General features: G+C 47.5%; 1 long non-coding RNA gene across 1 annotated transcript in view; it reads left to right on the forward strand.

Moving 5' to 3' along the window:
• The first annotated feature begins 1,662 nt into the window (after positions 1-1,662).
• Positions 1,663-11,729, forward strand: part of LOC109299628 — an 18,270-nt gene continuing 8,203 nt past the window's right edge. The window contains exon 1 of the long non-coding RNA XR_002097941.1: positions 1,663-1,675. This is a non-coding gene — a long non-coding RNA (uncharacterized LOC109299628). The remainder of the gene's footprint in view (positions 1,676-11,729) is intronic.

Genomic DNA, 11,729 nt, shown 5'->3' on the forward strand with positions numbered 1-11,729 from the left:
TGGGGCACCAGCAGCGCTGGGAGGGGCTGTGGGGGGCCTTTCATTTTTATCATGGATTTGGGGTTTTTAATCAGACAAAACCAGGATCCCTGGTGAGGTCCCCTCTCTGCAGGTCTCAGTGTCTGGCTTGCCTTGATTAATCTCTAGACATCTGGTTTCTTGTCCTGGGTCACTTGCCCCATTTTTCCCCACATGGGTCCCAAGTTGACCATCACACAGCTTGTCCCTGCCCTTGTCCTTCAGGGCAGAACTATATTGGGCCAACACCCCGAACTCATATTGATGCTTGACCTTTCCTTTTCCTTTCTTCAGGTTTCTGGAACAGAATCCTGCACCCACTGGACTAAGTCACAAGTTTGGATGCTACAACTTAACTTGTCCTCCTGGCTCCTCAGGCAAGTACGTCTTCGGAATACTCTCCCGAGTCTCCTTGGTGAGTCCTGCACCACTGCCATCACTCCGTGTTCCCACAGATCTTCCTCCATGCCATCCCCTTCACCAGCAGAAGCTGACTGTTCAGTCAGCCCTTAATTCCTCGTGCTGGACACAGCATCCTATTTGCTGCTTTGCCAGCTCTCCGAGCTGATAGTCTTAATTAGCATCCGGGGCTTTCAGCTCAGCTTTTCCCATGCCTGGGCTCGCCGACGTACCCTCTACCTGTGCCCCCCGCAGCCTCTTTCGTGTGCCGCCACTACTGTGGACATAACTCCTGATGACAGCTGGAGCATCACCATAATCGCAAGTTTTGTGCAAGTAGTTTGAAACTTTGGAGTGAGTGGTAACATGACTTCCTTCAATGCTGCAAACCTTCTGAACTTCATCACATTCCATTTCAGAACCATGACAAAAAAAAATCCAGGGGCAGGATACTGCCTGCCAGACCCAACACCCAGGACATGCAGCATCCCAGGTGATATTTAGGTAATATGTCCCACTGACCTTGTATGTACATGTGTGTTGGGGGATGGGGAAGGGGAGGAAGAGGAGGACGGGGTGAGTGGAGGACAGATGCAAAAGCTTGTTGTTTTTCTTACTGTGTTCCAAAACCCCCGCTCCTCCTCCTCGTCTTCCTCTTTCCCCCTCCTTGCAGAAAATTTTCACAGGCAGAGTGCACCGGGGTGGCAACCACCTGTGAATGAAGAGAGTGAAATATAGTCAGAATTGCAGGAGTTTTGGGGGTATTTTTTTTTTTAAACACTGTGTGTATATTTTATATTGTTAAGCTCCCATTTTTTTAATACAGCGTTTTGAATAAAGTGTTTTCTTTTTGCTCTATGTGTGTCATGTTTTCTTTGAGATGGGTGAGTGGTTTTCCAAGACCGCGCCCACCTCAGCATGGGGATGCTGTGCTTGGGGGTTTTAATAGTCATAGCATTGCGACTCTTAACTGGAAAGCGGTGCAAGGTAGACTGTTATTGGAAGAAGGTTGAATACTTGTTAAGTGCTAGGGTGCAGCCAGCATTTCTTGTAAGAAAAAAAAAAAAAAGACTAAATAACCCCACCCACCCCCAGTGGCAAACAGGCAGTCTGCAAAACTTCTCCATGCATGGCCCTCCCACAGCCTTTAGCAAATTGATAATGCATAATACATTTCATATGCATGGTTGCCAAGGGCAATGCAGGGTTGGGGTTAATACCTGCTCCCACAGCTCCAAAAAACAGCTTTTTTTCCTGAGTTTTTTTTTCTTCTTCTCCAGGCTGTACTGGCATGGGAGATGCACTGCAAAAAATAATAATCTTCAATGCTTTCTTTGCAATTTTCTTTACAAAATCCTGCATGCAGCACCTTTCCCAGTCAGGTTTGCAGACTGCTCCCTCCGCCAGCTGCAACCTGCTCCCCTCTCCTGCAGAGAGCTCATCAGATTTTGTTCAGGATTGCTTTATCCTCCCTTGCCGTCTCTCTCCTCTCAGCTTTCTCAAAGGACAGGGAGAAGGTGAGAGGAAAACAAGGAATAGCACTTCGAAGGTAGCCCAGGATAATTTGTTCAGCTGCCTTTAGGCCTCTACAGAATTAAGTGCATCCAAAGAAAACATTGTTCTAGGAGAACTTCTTTTCATCCAAATTCAATAAATTTGAAATACCTCCTTCTCATACACAGATATTGGCATGTCTTCATCAGATGGGTCTCAGCTACCTCAAGGCATTACCCTAGCAGGGAGCTGCTAATCAGCCACGGCCAGGGTTTCAAAAAGCACTCTGCTTCCTATAGAGAGGCCAGAAGTGTTATGCTGCAGGTAGCTATCCCCAGACATATTATTGAGGTACCTGGAGGGGAGGCCAACCAATCTGAAATACAGGCCCTGACCAGCTGTGTGTCAAGCCTGGGAAGCTACTGCACTCCCACCCCTGGCCAGCTGCAAATAGCTCCCCCTCTCCCAGGTCCATGCCCTGAAATCAAGCAGGAGCAAGTACAAATCAGAATTTTTTTGTTCATCTTTATTTTTTCCCCCTTACTATAAACTGAATTGGAATCCATTTCATTGGGGAAAAAAATCACAATAAAGCTAAAACAGTATACACATTTTTGTTTTACTCAACAATGTCATTGGTAGTCAACTAGTGAATATATTTTTTATTTTTATTTTTTTTTACAATACACCCATTGCCAGTAAGCACAATACAATAGGATAAAACACCAATTCACAATGTGCTCCCATGGTCCATTGAGTAATCCCTTGATATTTCTCTCAGTATTACTACTATGAAGCAACTGTATAAGTTTGAGTGTTCCCTTTCTCCAATCACATGCAGTATGGCACTTGGTGATGGATGGAGGGCTGGTTGGTGAGAGGGTAGCAGGCAGGCAGCCAGCCAGCCAGCCTGGTTACACTGGCCATGTCCCAGTGATGTTTTACTTTTGATATTTATGGCATGTATGGCTAATGGGGGGTGGGTTGGGTGGTTTTCAGAGAGCTGAGGACCGCATTACTTTTATGGAGTCATGACATTACTGGAAAGTTGTAGGGTGGACTGTTATCAGAAGCAGGGAGGTCAAATGCTTGGTAAGTGCTAGTGTGCAGCCAGCAAGTCTTGCAAGAAAGATGACTAAACAAACCCACCCACCCCCAGCAGCAAGCATGGACCTCCCAGGGCCTTTAGCAATTCCATTACAATGTTCTCCACTAGAAGCTGGTTTGGTTGGTGGGGCAGAGGGAGGGAGGGAAGCTGGCATCCTGCACCCCCTTCCTGGTTACTGAACATGTCCCAGCAGAAAGATAGCTAGGACAAGGTGGGGGGCAGGCCTGGTCCCAATGGGCCACCCCCCTACATAGAAATGTATGGCCCAATTCAGCTGGCAGAATGGAGCCATGCTAATTTTCATTACATTGTAACTTTGAAATCTTTGCTGGTCATAAAGCTTAGGTAGAGAGGGAGGGAGTGATGGATGGATGGGGGAGAGGGAGGGAAGCAGACAAGCACATGCCATATTATAGAGGTTTTACAATATTTTATGCTGTAAAGGTGCTGGCAAGAAAAATCCCCTCTTCTGTAATACTTTGTTATTCTTATTTAAGATATTCCTTCCTTCAAGTCAGAGAAGAAACTCAAGCAGTTTCCCTACCTGCAGCTGCCCAGAGCCCAGGCTGGCTACCACCAGCTGCACCAGGCTCTGGAACCCTGCCATCACTTCTACGCCAGGAGCAGGGGAGAGATGGGGGCTGCGCTGCCTCAGGTCCTTCCCCCACTGCTCGCTCAGATGCGTGGATGCACATGCCACTAGGGAGCTCATGCCAGAACCTCCCGGCTGCAGCTGGCCCTGGCTCTGGGTAGCTGCTGCCAGCTGGGACCCTGGGCTGCTCTCAGCAGGCAGGTGGGATGCTGCAAACCCTGTTGGGAGCAGCCTGGGCTCCAGCAGCTACCTAGAAGCAGAGTAGCTGTTAGCCACAGAGTCTGAGCTGGGGGGCAACAGCATCGTGCCATCTACCCCTTGCCCTCATTTTGTTTTTCTGGCATGCCGGCACTCTAGCACCTTTCAAGGAAGGGAGTGTAGTGTTTTTCAGCCCTCTGGCCAAAAATCATTGCCAACCCCTATGCTAAGGGAACTCCCTGCTCCACCTATCAAAATGGCCACAACCCAGGGGCAGGAAAAATATGGCCCACCAGGTCATTCTGTCCAGCCTGCAGAGTCCCCCAAAGAAGTTTAGTAAGCTAGTATTTATTTGCCCTTGGCTCCCCACAGGTTTGCGCAGCCCACCCTGAGCCAGTTCCCTGGCTTCCCGCCACCCCCACTTGGATACCACATGGTTGTGGCTCCCAGCTGCAGCCCCAGACTGCAGAGCACAGGATCCTCTCTCTCTCTCTCCGCAGAGACAGATTGCAGGCACAGGGGCAGAGTATGTGTTCATAGGATGTCCCACAGGTATACCCCACCATAAACATGCACCCACACCTCCCTTCACACTGCCATACACAAACCCCAGCCACCCTCCCCCCATACCCCACATATCCACAGCCCCCACAAACCTATACTCTTGTATATTATGGGGAGTGGGTAAGACTTCATTTTAAGCTACTGTGCAGTCGCCTCTATGTACACTACACAAACACATGTAAATCAGGACAAAAATATTTTTTGAAATCAAATTAATATGTTGTAGATGTTCAATTTTTAGAATATCATTTTGCATTTTACTGGTTCTAAGATGGCAAAACCCCTTGCTGAAAGGAGTATTTCTGGGGACAATGGGAAGGACTTCTGGTGGCAAAGGTCAGGGGTTAGGGGGCAGGACTTCTGGTTACAAGATGAGGACTGGCAGCCAGACACTTGTCAAGGGGCAGGGCTACCCATACAGCCCTCAGTAGCATATCAAAACTTTGTACTTGGCCCTCAGTCCAAAATAATTAATTGCCTACCCCGCCACAACTTTTCCCATAGCTAGACTTACACTTGTTCCAGCAGCTTCAAACCCTGGCCCCAGGCTCTATATCCCTACACACCCAACTGCTAAAGTTTGCTGAGGCCCCCTAAATGTTTTCCTTCAATCTAGCTGTGGGCTCCCCACTAGGAAAAAGCACTGTTTTAGCAAAAAAGGAGCCTGCTTCTGGCAGCACTCCCATCAAAGCCTGCTCCCACACTGCAGGATGTAACCATCCACCTAGTTTATCATTAACCTCAAGATCACTGGCTGCCTGTGCCTTGCATTTTGCTGTAGGGGCCCTTTCTATGTCAGCTACTAAAATGACCACAACTCTTCCCCATTCTTTTTCACTGAGTGTTATGCTCGTTTTAGTCTCATCAAGTCAGCCTCAGGCAGGGGACATATGAGCCTGACTGGAAAAAAAAAGCTAGCTTTGAGGCCTCAAAGCCCATATATTTAGCCAGCTGTAACAGGGGGGCCTACCAGGGCCCATCTCCGTATGGCCCGCCCACCTATTTCTTGGGCTAACCACCTGCTTTCTTGCCTGCCATGCCTTGATCTTAATTGATTAATAAAGCTGTTAATTAAGTAGGAGGCTACCCATTTTCTGCCCCACTGCTAGGGGGTGCTATTTGCGGCTCCATTCCTCCCCTACACCGCAGCCCAAGCCTCGCAGATGACCTTACGATGTTTTCACACGTCAGGCCCCCATGATGGGGCCCAGAATGCTACTGTAGGACCCCATCTGGCTTCCTCCCTTCAGGCAGACTGCCACCATCATACCAGGCCATATATCTCCCTGCCACCGGTTCCCCTTTGGGTGTGGTCCCCTCACTGGGACCTTTAGCTCACACTAGCCCCAGCCCACCCCCAGGCCAGTCAGGAGTCCAGGCCCCTGGCTCTTGGGCATCCTTTGTGGTGGGCCTCCTTGCCCTTCTGACCCTCTTTGTCCTGGCCCCCACCTGGGCCAGTCAGGGGAAGCTCTGGCAGGCCTCACTGTATGACCCATACTCTTTTCCTGGAGTACCCCTCTCTTGGGTCCTCCTTTACGGATATAGGGAACAGGGTTACCTCACACTGACTGGTGCCTCAGGGTCTCACAGGGGACTCTCACTCCCCACCCCTGGGCAGCAGGTCGTGGTACTACTACTGGTGTTCTTTGACCCACACTCTGCCTCCCAATGGTGGAGGACTTAACTGGGGTCAGGACTCAGCTCTCAGTCTCTCTGGCTGAACCCCTATTCTTCCTTCACTGGGCTCCCCATCACCCTCTCCCTGAGGCTTCTGATTGCTGCCCCCTCTTGCTGGCACTCCACTGCCCCCTCACACTGGGGGCTCCACAGCACTGCCCTCCTCACTGCTCACAATGCCCCCTCTACTTGGGGTCTTGGGGCTTCCCTCCTTGGGGGGCTCAGGTGGCCCCAACTTTCCAGCTCAGGGTCTCAAACCCCCGCAGGGCTCAGGCAGCCTTGGCCACACCTGGCCTCCAACTCTCTACTCCCCTTCTTGGGGCTTACTCCCCCACAACTACCTCCAATGGAACATGACCCACCTGAAGGTGAGGGCTAGCAGTTACGGCACCCCAACTTGCCTTTCACTGGGGTGATCACTGGCCTGGCATTTCCAGGGGGCTCCTGCACCACTGAGAGCCCCACCAGGCCACCTACTCCTGGCAGGGTGTAGTTTCAGGTCATACCCAGGACAAGGAGTCTCCTACCATTGCCTACAGCTCCTCCCTTACCTCCATCCGAAACTCAGCAAGCCTCTGGCCAAGCAGTGTTGTTACCTGACCTCCAGCAGCCAAACTGCCTTGTTTATATAGGCAGACCTGAACCTAAAATGGCTGCCGTCATTAGGAACCTGGAGCTGCCAGCTCCAAGGCCTTAAAGTGGCAGGCGCACACAATGCCCTGCCACACCAACATTTCCCAAACTCAACCACCAGGGGGACACCTTTTCCAGTTTGAAATTTGGTAGCATATTTACCATTGCTCCCAAAAAGCTGAGGGAGAAGAGAGAATCTATATCTAGCTACATATATAGCACAGGGACATATAGCATATTTCCTGGATAAAAGAATTCATACCAGTGCTGAGAGAGTTATTTTTCTCAGCTGTACAGTTTAGGAAAATGTTGCATGACCCAGGGTGAAAAAGTCACTGAGATAGGTCAAAATGTTGAACAAACAAACAAACAAACAAACAAACTGCAGAGGGAGTCTTGAGGCTAAATACTGAGGCTTGCTAATCTAGCTGTGTTACTGCTAAAGGGAGCCAGGGAAGGATCTCACCTTGCTGTGCAGTGCTCTTTCCACTGTTTAACCCATCAGGACCCCTTGTCTGCCCCTAAGGGGGTAAAAGGAGCCCCCAGTGCTGAGACTACTCTCACAGGGTGTCATGTTCGTAACTAGCCCCGGGTTTTCTCTGCCAGCCCTGAGAGCGTGGGACAAGTAGAGGGGACAAGCCTGGTTACAAAGTATGGCTTTATCTGTATATCCACCCACCTACCTAACAGCAGAGTGCCCTGGGCAGTGGTATACCATAGGTCTCTGGTGCCTGGGGGCCAATGCCTGCATTTGCATCTCCCCTCCAGGGAGGAGCTGAGCAGGGTGCAGGGCCCCTCTCCTGCCCCACAGCACTTCCGCAGGGAAACTGACACCATAGCACACCAGACATCGGGGGAGGGGTGGCAGCAGCCAGAATTTCCAGCCGTAACAGGCACAAGCTACCAGGCACATGTGTGGGCCAAATGCAGGAGCCATGGCCCCCCTCCCACACCCCTGTCAGTATGCTACTGGTACTGGAAGCATGGAAGGGGGAAGCTGGAGAAGCCCGCAACAAGCCAAGGCTGGTCCAGTTGTGGATGAAGCCTACAGGCTCCAAGTCAACATGACAAAAACAGATGACATGAAGCAGGCAAGCTAAAGGAAAGCACAGCATTGGCTGGTTTGGAGCCACCCAGTTGGCTCAAGTACTGGTCTTGAGGAATCAAGTCCATCTCAGGCTGTTAGTGTCTGGGGCTGGAAGGGCTCCTCCAAGCTACGTTAAGGGCACAAGTAGGTCAGGCTCTTGAGGCCAGGGGAAGTCCAAGAGCATGCTTATGTCCCACAGCTGAGGGGAGAGGGCCTAGGTTAGCACTGCCACTGACCTCAAGAACCTAGCCTGCCTGTGCCCTTAACTTGGCCCAGGGAGTCCTGTTCTCCCCCACCATCAGCAGAGTCTGAAACATCCCTCACTTTAACACCAACACTGAAGCCTGTTACTAATAGGATTTTTTTTTTTTTTTTTTGCCAGAGCCCTCCCTGGATTGATCTGGCAACTCATCCCATGTGATATCAAATTAATTTTAGTAGTAACCCCTAAACAATGCAACATGTTTCCTCCCTGTAATACAAACCTGGCAAGTGGCTCTTTAGACTTTACAGCAGTGACCTTTGGGGCTACCAGGCCTCTGGGTATGTAGGGTCTTAGTTTCTGGCTCCCTGCTGATTGAGTAGGGACCCAGCAGCCCTGTGTCCTCCCAGGGTCACAGCATGCCAACATACACGTCCACACTCTTTTGTTTGCCCATTACTTTTGTACTGTTTCTTATCACAAATTGCCCAATTGCCTGGTTCTGTGCCAAGCATTCCTTACATGGTGCACCAATCCCTGGCACTGTGCCAGGAACATTCCTTATAAGGAAACTTGTGCCTTGTTTGCCTAGTGCCCAATCACAGCACTCACATCTCCTACTGTCACAGAAGATGCTCTGTTCAATTTTGTTGCTTGGTTCCAGGAAGGCTAGACTATGGCTAAAAAAGCCTTAGCATAACTCAGTTTGCCTGCTACACTCCCATCCTCAATGCCCCAGAATACAGTAGCATCACACAGAGCAGTTGTTGACCTTTCACATATGACTCAAAGCATGTGGGTTGCTGCCACATCCAAGCCACACATCTTCTCCTTAGCAGGCCACCAGGCCCTATATGACTTTACAGGGAGTTTTGGAGGAGAGCCTTCATCTCTTTCTCCCTTGCTCTAGCTCCAAGCCTGGTTAAGAGCTCTTGCATCTGGCAAATAAGCACACACTGGATCACTGATGTAAGGACTCCCAGAACCAAGGCCATGAGAAGCGAGTGTAAAGCCACATTAAGGATGGGGGTTGCAATAGATGACCAGCCCAAAAAAATTTTCTACCTATGGCATTGAGTAGCTTCTTTAACATAGTGTAGGACTGAAATATTCTCTTAATTTTTTAATCACAACAGAGGTCCTATTAGCTGTGTTATGAACCTCCTTCACTTTTTGCTGCTTTGTCAGATCTTATATGGCCAGGAGTAGATCGTCAGGCTCCATTCTTAACTGTATTTTGTTTAAGTCCTTTTCATGAAGGATTTTGAAGTTCCAGTTGGTTCTCGGTTGATGTACCAATGGTTAGGTATAATTAAAAAAAAAATCACATCAATAACATTTTACAAACACAGCCAATGCATAACTAAGCTGGATTGTTCCTTGTACCAAACAACTTCTTGATGCTTTAGTGGTGGTCTACATCATTTCAATCTGCTGTGGCTCTGCAGGTGACATTACACCATTTCTAAGGCAATTTCAGCTTCATTTTTAACTATTTTTAAACAGAGGCCCCAGGCTTGGGGAAGCATTAGCTCTACAGATACTCATTTCATTTAAAACAATGGGTTAATGCATTTTTCCCCCTCACACATCCTGCTACCTTGATGTTATAAATAGCTTTTTGAATACAAAAGCAATTCTTTATAGCCTTGAAAAGATTTCATCAGGTTGGTTGCTAATAACAGATATTACTTTAGTAAATGCCATTTTGCCAAACAAGTAAAAATGACGAGTTGAAACTTTCATAAGAATTGCTGCCCTTTGTTTCAAATATTAGACAAATTCTGTCCAGCCCGTCCCCACAAGACTAACACCATGAAACAGACTAGACCATTTTTGTTGTAGTGGTAAAGACACGGCTTGGGTGAGGAAAACTCTGTTAATGGAAATAAAGCCTTGTGGTCTATCAGTCACCTTTGCTACTGGATTGATTATACTATGGTTTCTGCAAAAGAAACCACACATACAAGCCTGCCAAGGAAAACTCCTTGCAGTGAAATATTATTCATATTTACAAATTTACAGTGCTGACATGTGCAGTGGTAATGCACACATTGCAATTCTTAGGATGGGTATTTTGTTTTAAATATACATACTGAATGACAAGGATCATTTTTGAAAATAATGTTCAAAGGCCCACTGCACCATTTTGGCCACTGGAATTGTGACCTCTCTCATTTGGAAAAAAAATTGTATCAAGAAATGCCAGTACCCTTGGTATAATTTAACTAAATTACCATTTTAAAGATGAGTTTTTCCTTTAGAGGAATAATTTTCCCCTTCAATTTTTACTCTGAAAGCTTTTTTCATATTCTTATTGCTAGGGCATTGAGAAACCTTTAAGATAAAACAATACTGTTTCCCTGAATATAAATGTAAAATTATATCAAGGAAACAGAAAACAAAATAAAGCAAACACAGCATTAGCCAAATTTAATACCGAAAACCATTTCACCCCTCCCTGCTTTAGGTGCTGGTATTTCAGGGTACTTTGCTACAGTAGTTGTTACTGAATTCAAAACTCTGAAGTCTATTGTTAGTTTTTAGGTCTTCCCCTTCCTCTTCATAAACAGACCAAATCCAGGAGTCGCACACTAAGCATTTGTACCATCATTCCCCGATTTAAACTATTTACTATCAGTTATATAGTAATTTCAGCTTCTACTGAATATTTACACTGCTTTTGTGGGGGGAGAGTTGTGTCCCTCTATCAGAACACACACCAGTATTTTGCCACATTTTAACTCTCTGCCAGAAACTCAGAAAACGCCTTAATTGTCTTGGTTAACCATATCAGTCAGAGCAAGAACCTTAATAAGCTGTTAACACTTTTCTTTCTAGGATATCCACACTATTTCTGGACATACCTCACCCCCATTACCAGTGAGTGCAAGCACTTATACTTCCAACAGTATCTTTGCCTGAAATACAGGCACAAAAAAAAAACACACAACACTGCTTCATTCTCTGTTTTGTACAAACACCTTAATCTCTACAACGCAGCCCGGTTTTTAGGTTTAACTTCTGTTACAAACATTCATACAGTTTCTAGCACAGAGCTTAATCTCTTCTGCCACTGACTTCCTATCACACCAATGACAGAAGCTATTGTAACTGAAACAGGCCACAGCAGGACCTCAGGTACTCAGAGCAAGTTGCAACTTGTCCTCTAGGCAACTATCTTTCTCTGCTCTAAAGCAGTAGTTCCTAAAATTTCCTTCTTACTCTCTCCTCCTGCCTACTCTTGCATCCAAATGAGCTCTGTTAGTCTCTTCACTGCCTTTCTTTCTAAACACTTTTCACTTCTTCCTCTCTTCTACAGTCAGCCATCTGCCATGGTTTCAAGAGCCATCAAATGATGAGCATTTTTCAACTGCTTAAGCTGCTCCTCTGCTTCTTTTTTCCTCTCCCCCCCCCCCAATTACAACCTCCAATCCCTAGTTTTCAACTTGTGTCTTACAAAAGTTTAACCATGCATCAGGACCAGCAAATTTCAAAGTTTACCAAGGGCCCTTTTTTTTTTAATCAGTTTTCAGCTCCTCTACATAATACTACAGTGCTGCAGGCACTAGTTATGGACTGTGGGGAAAAAAATCCCCCTTTCACTGCCCTGGTCTGGGACATCCCTAACATCCATCCTCTTTTTTACCTGTGTTATTTGGTCTGAACCTGGTCACCTGCCTGTCAGAGAGAGAAATTCCATTGGGAGGCGGGACTCCCTCCTCCTTTGTAGCTCTGGTCCCCCCCCCCCCCCCCA

The sequence above is a fragment of the Gavialis gangeticus genome, unplaced genomic scaffold (assembly GCF_001723915.1).
Source record: "Gavialis gangeticus isolate Ggan-Ray unplaced genomic scaffold, GavGan_comp1, whole genome shotgun sequence".
Classification (NCBI taxonomy): Eukaryota; Metazoa; Chordata; order Crocodylia; family Gavialidae; genus Gavialis; species Gavialis gangeticus.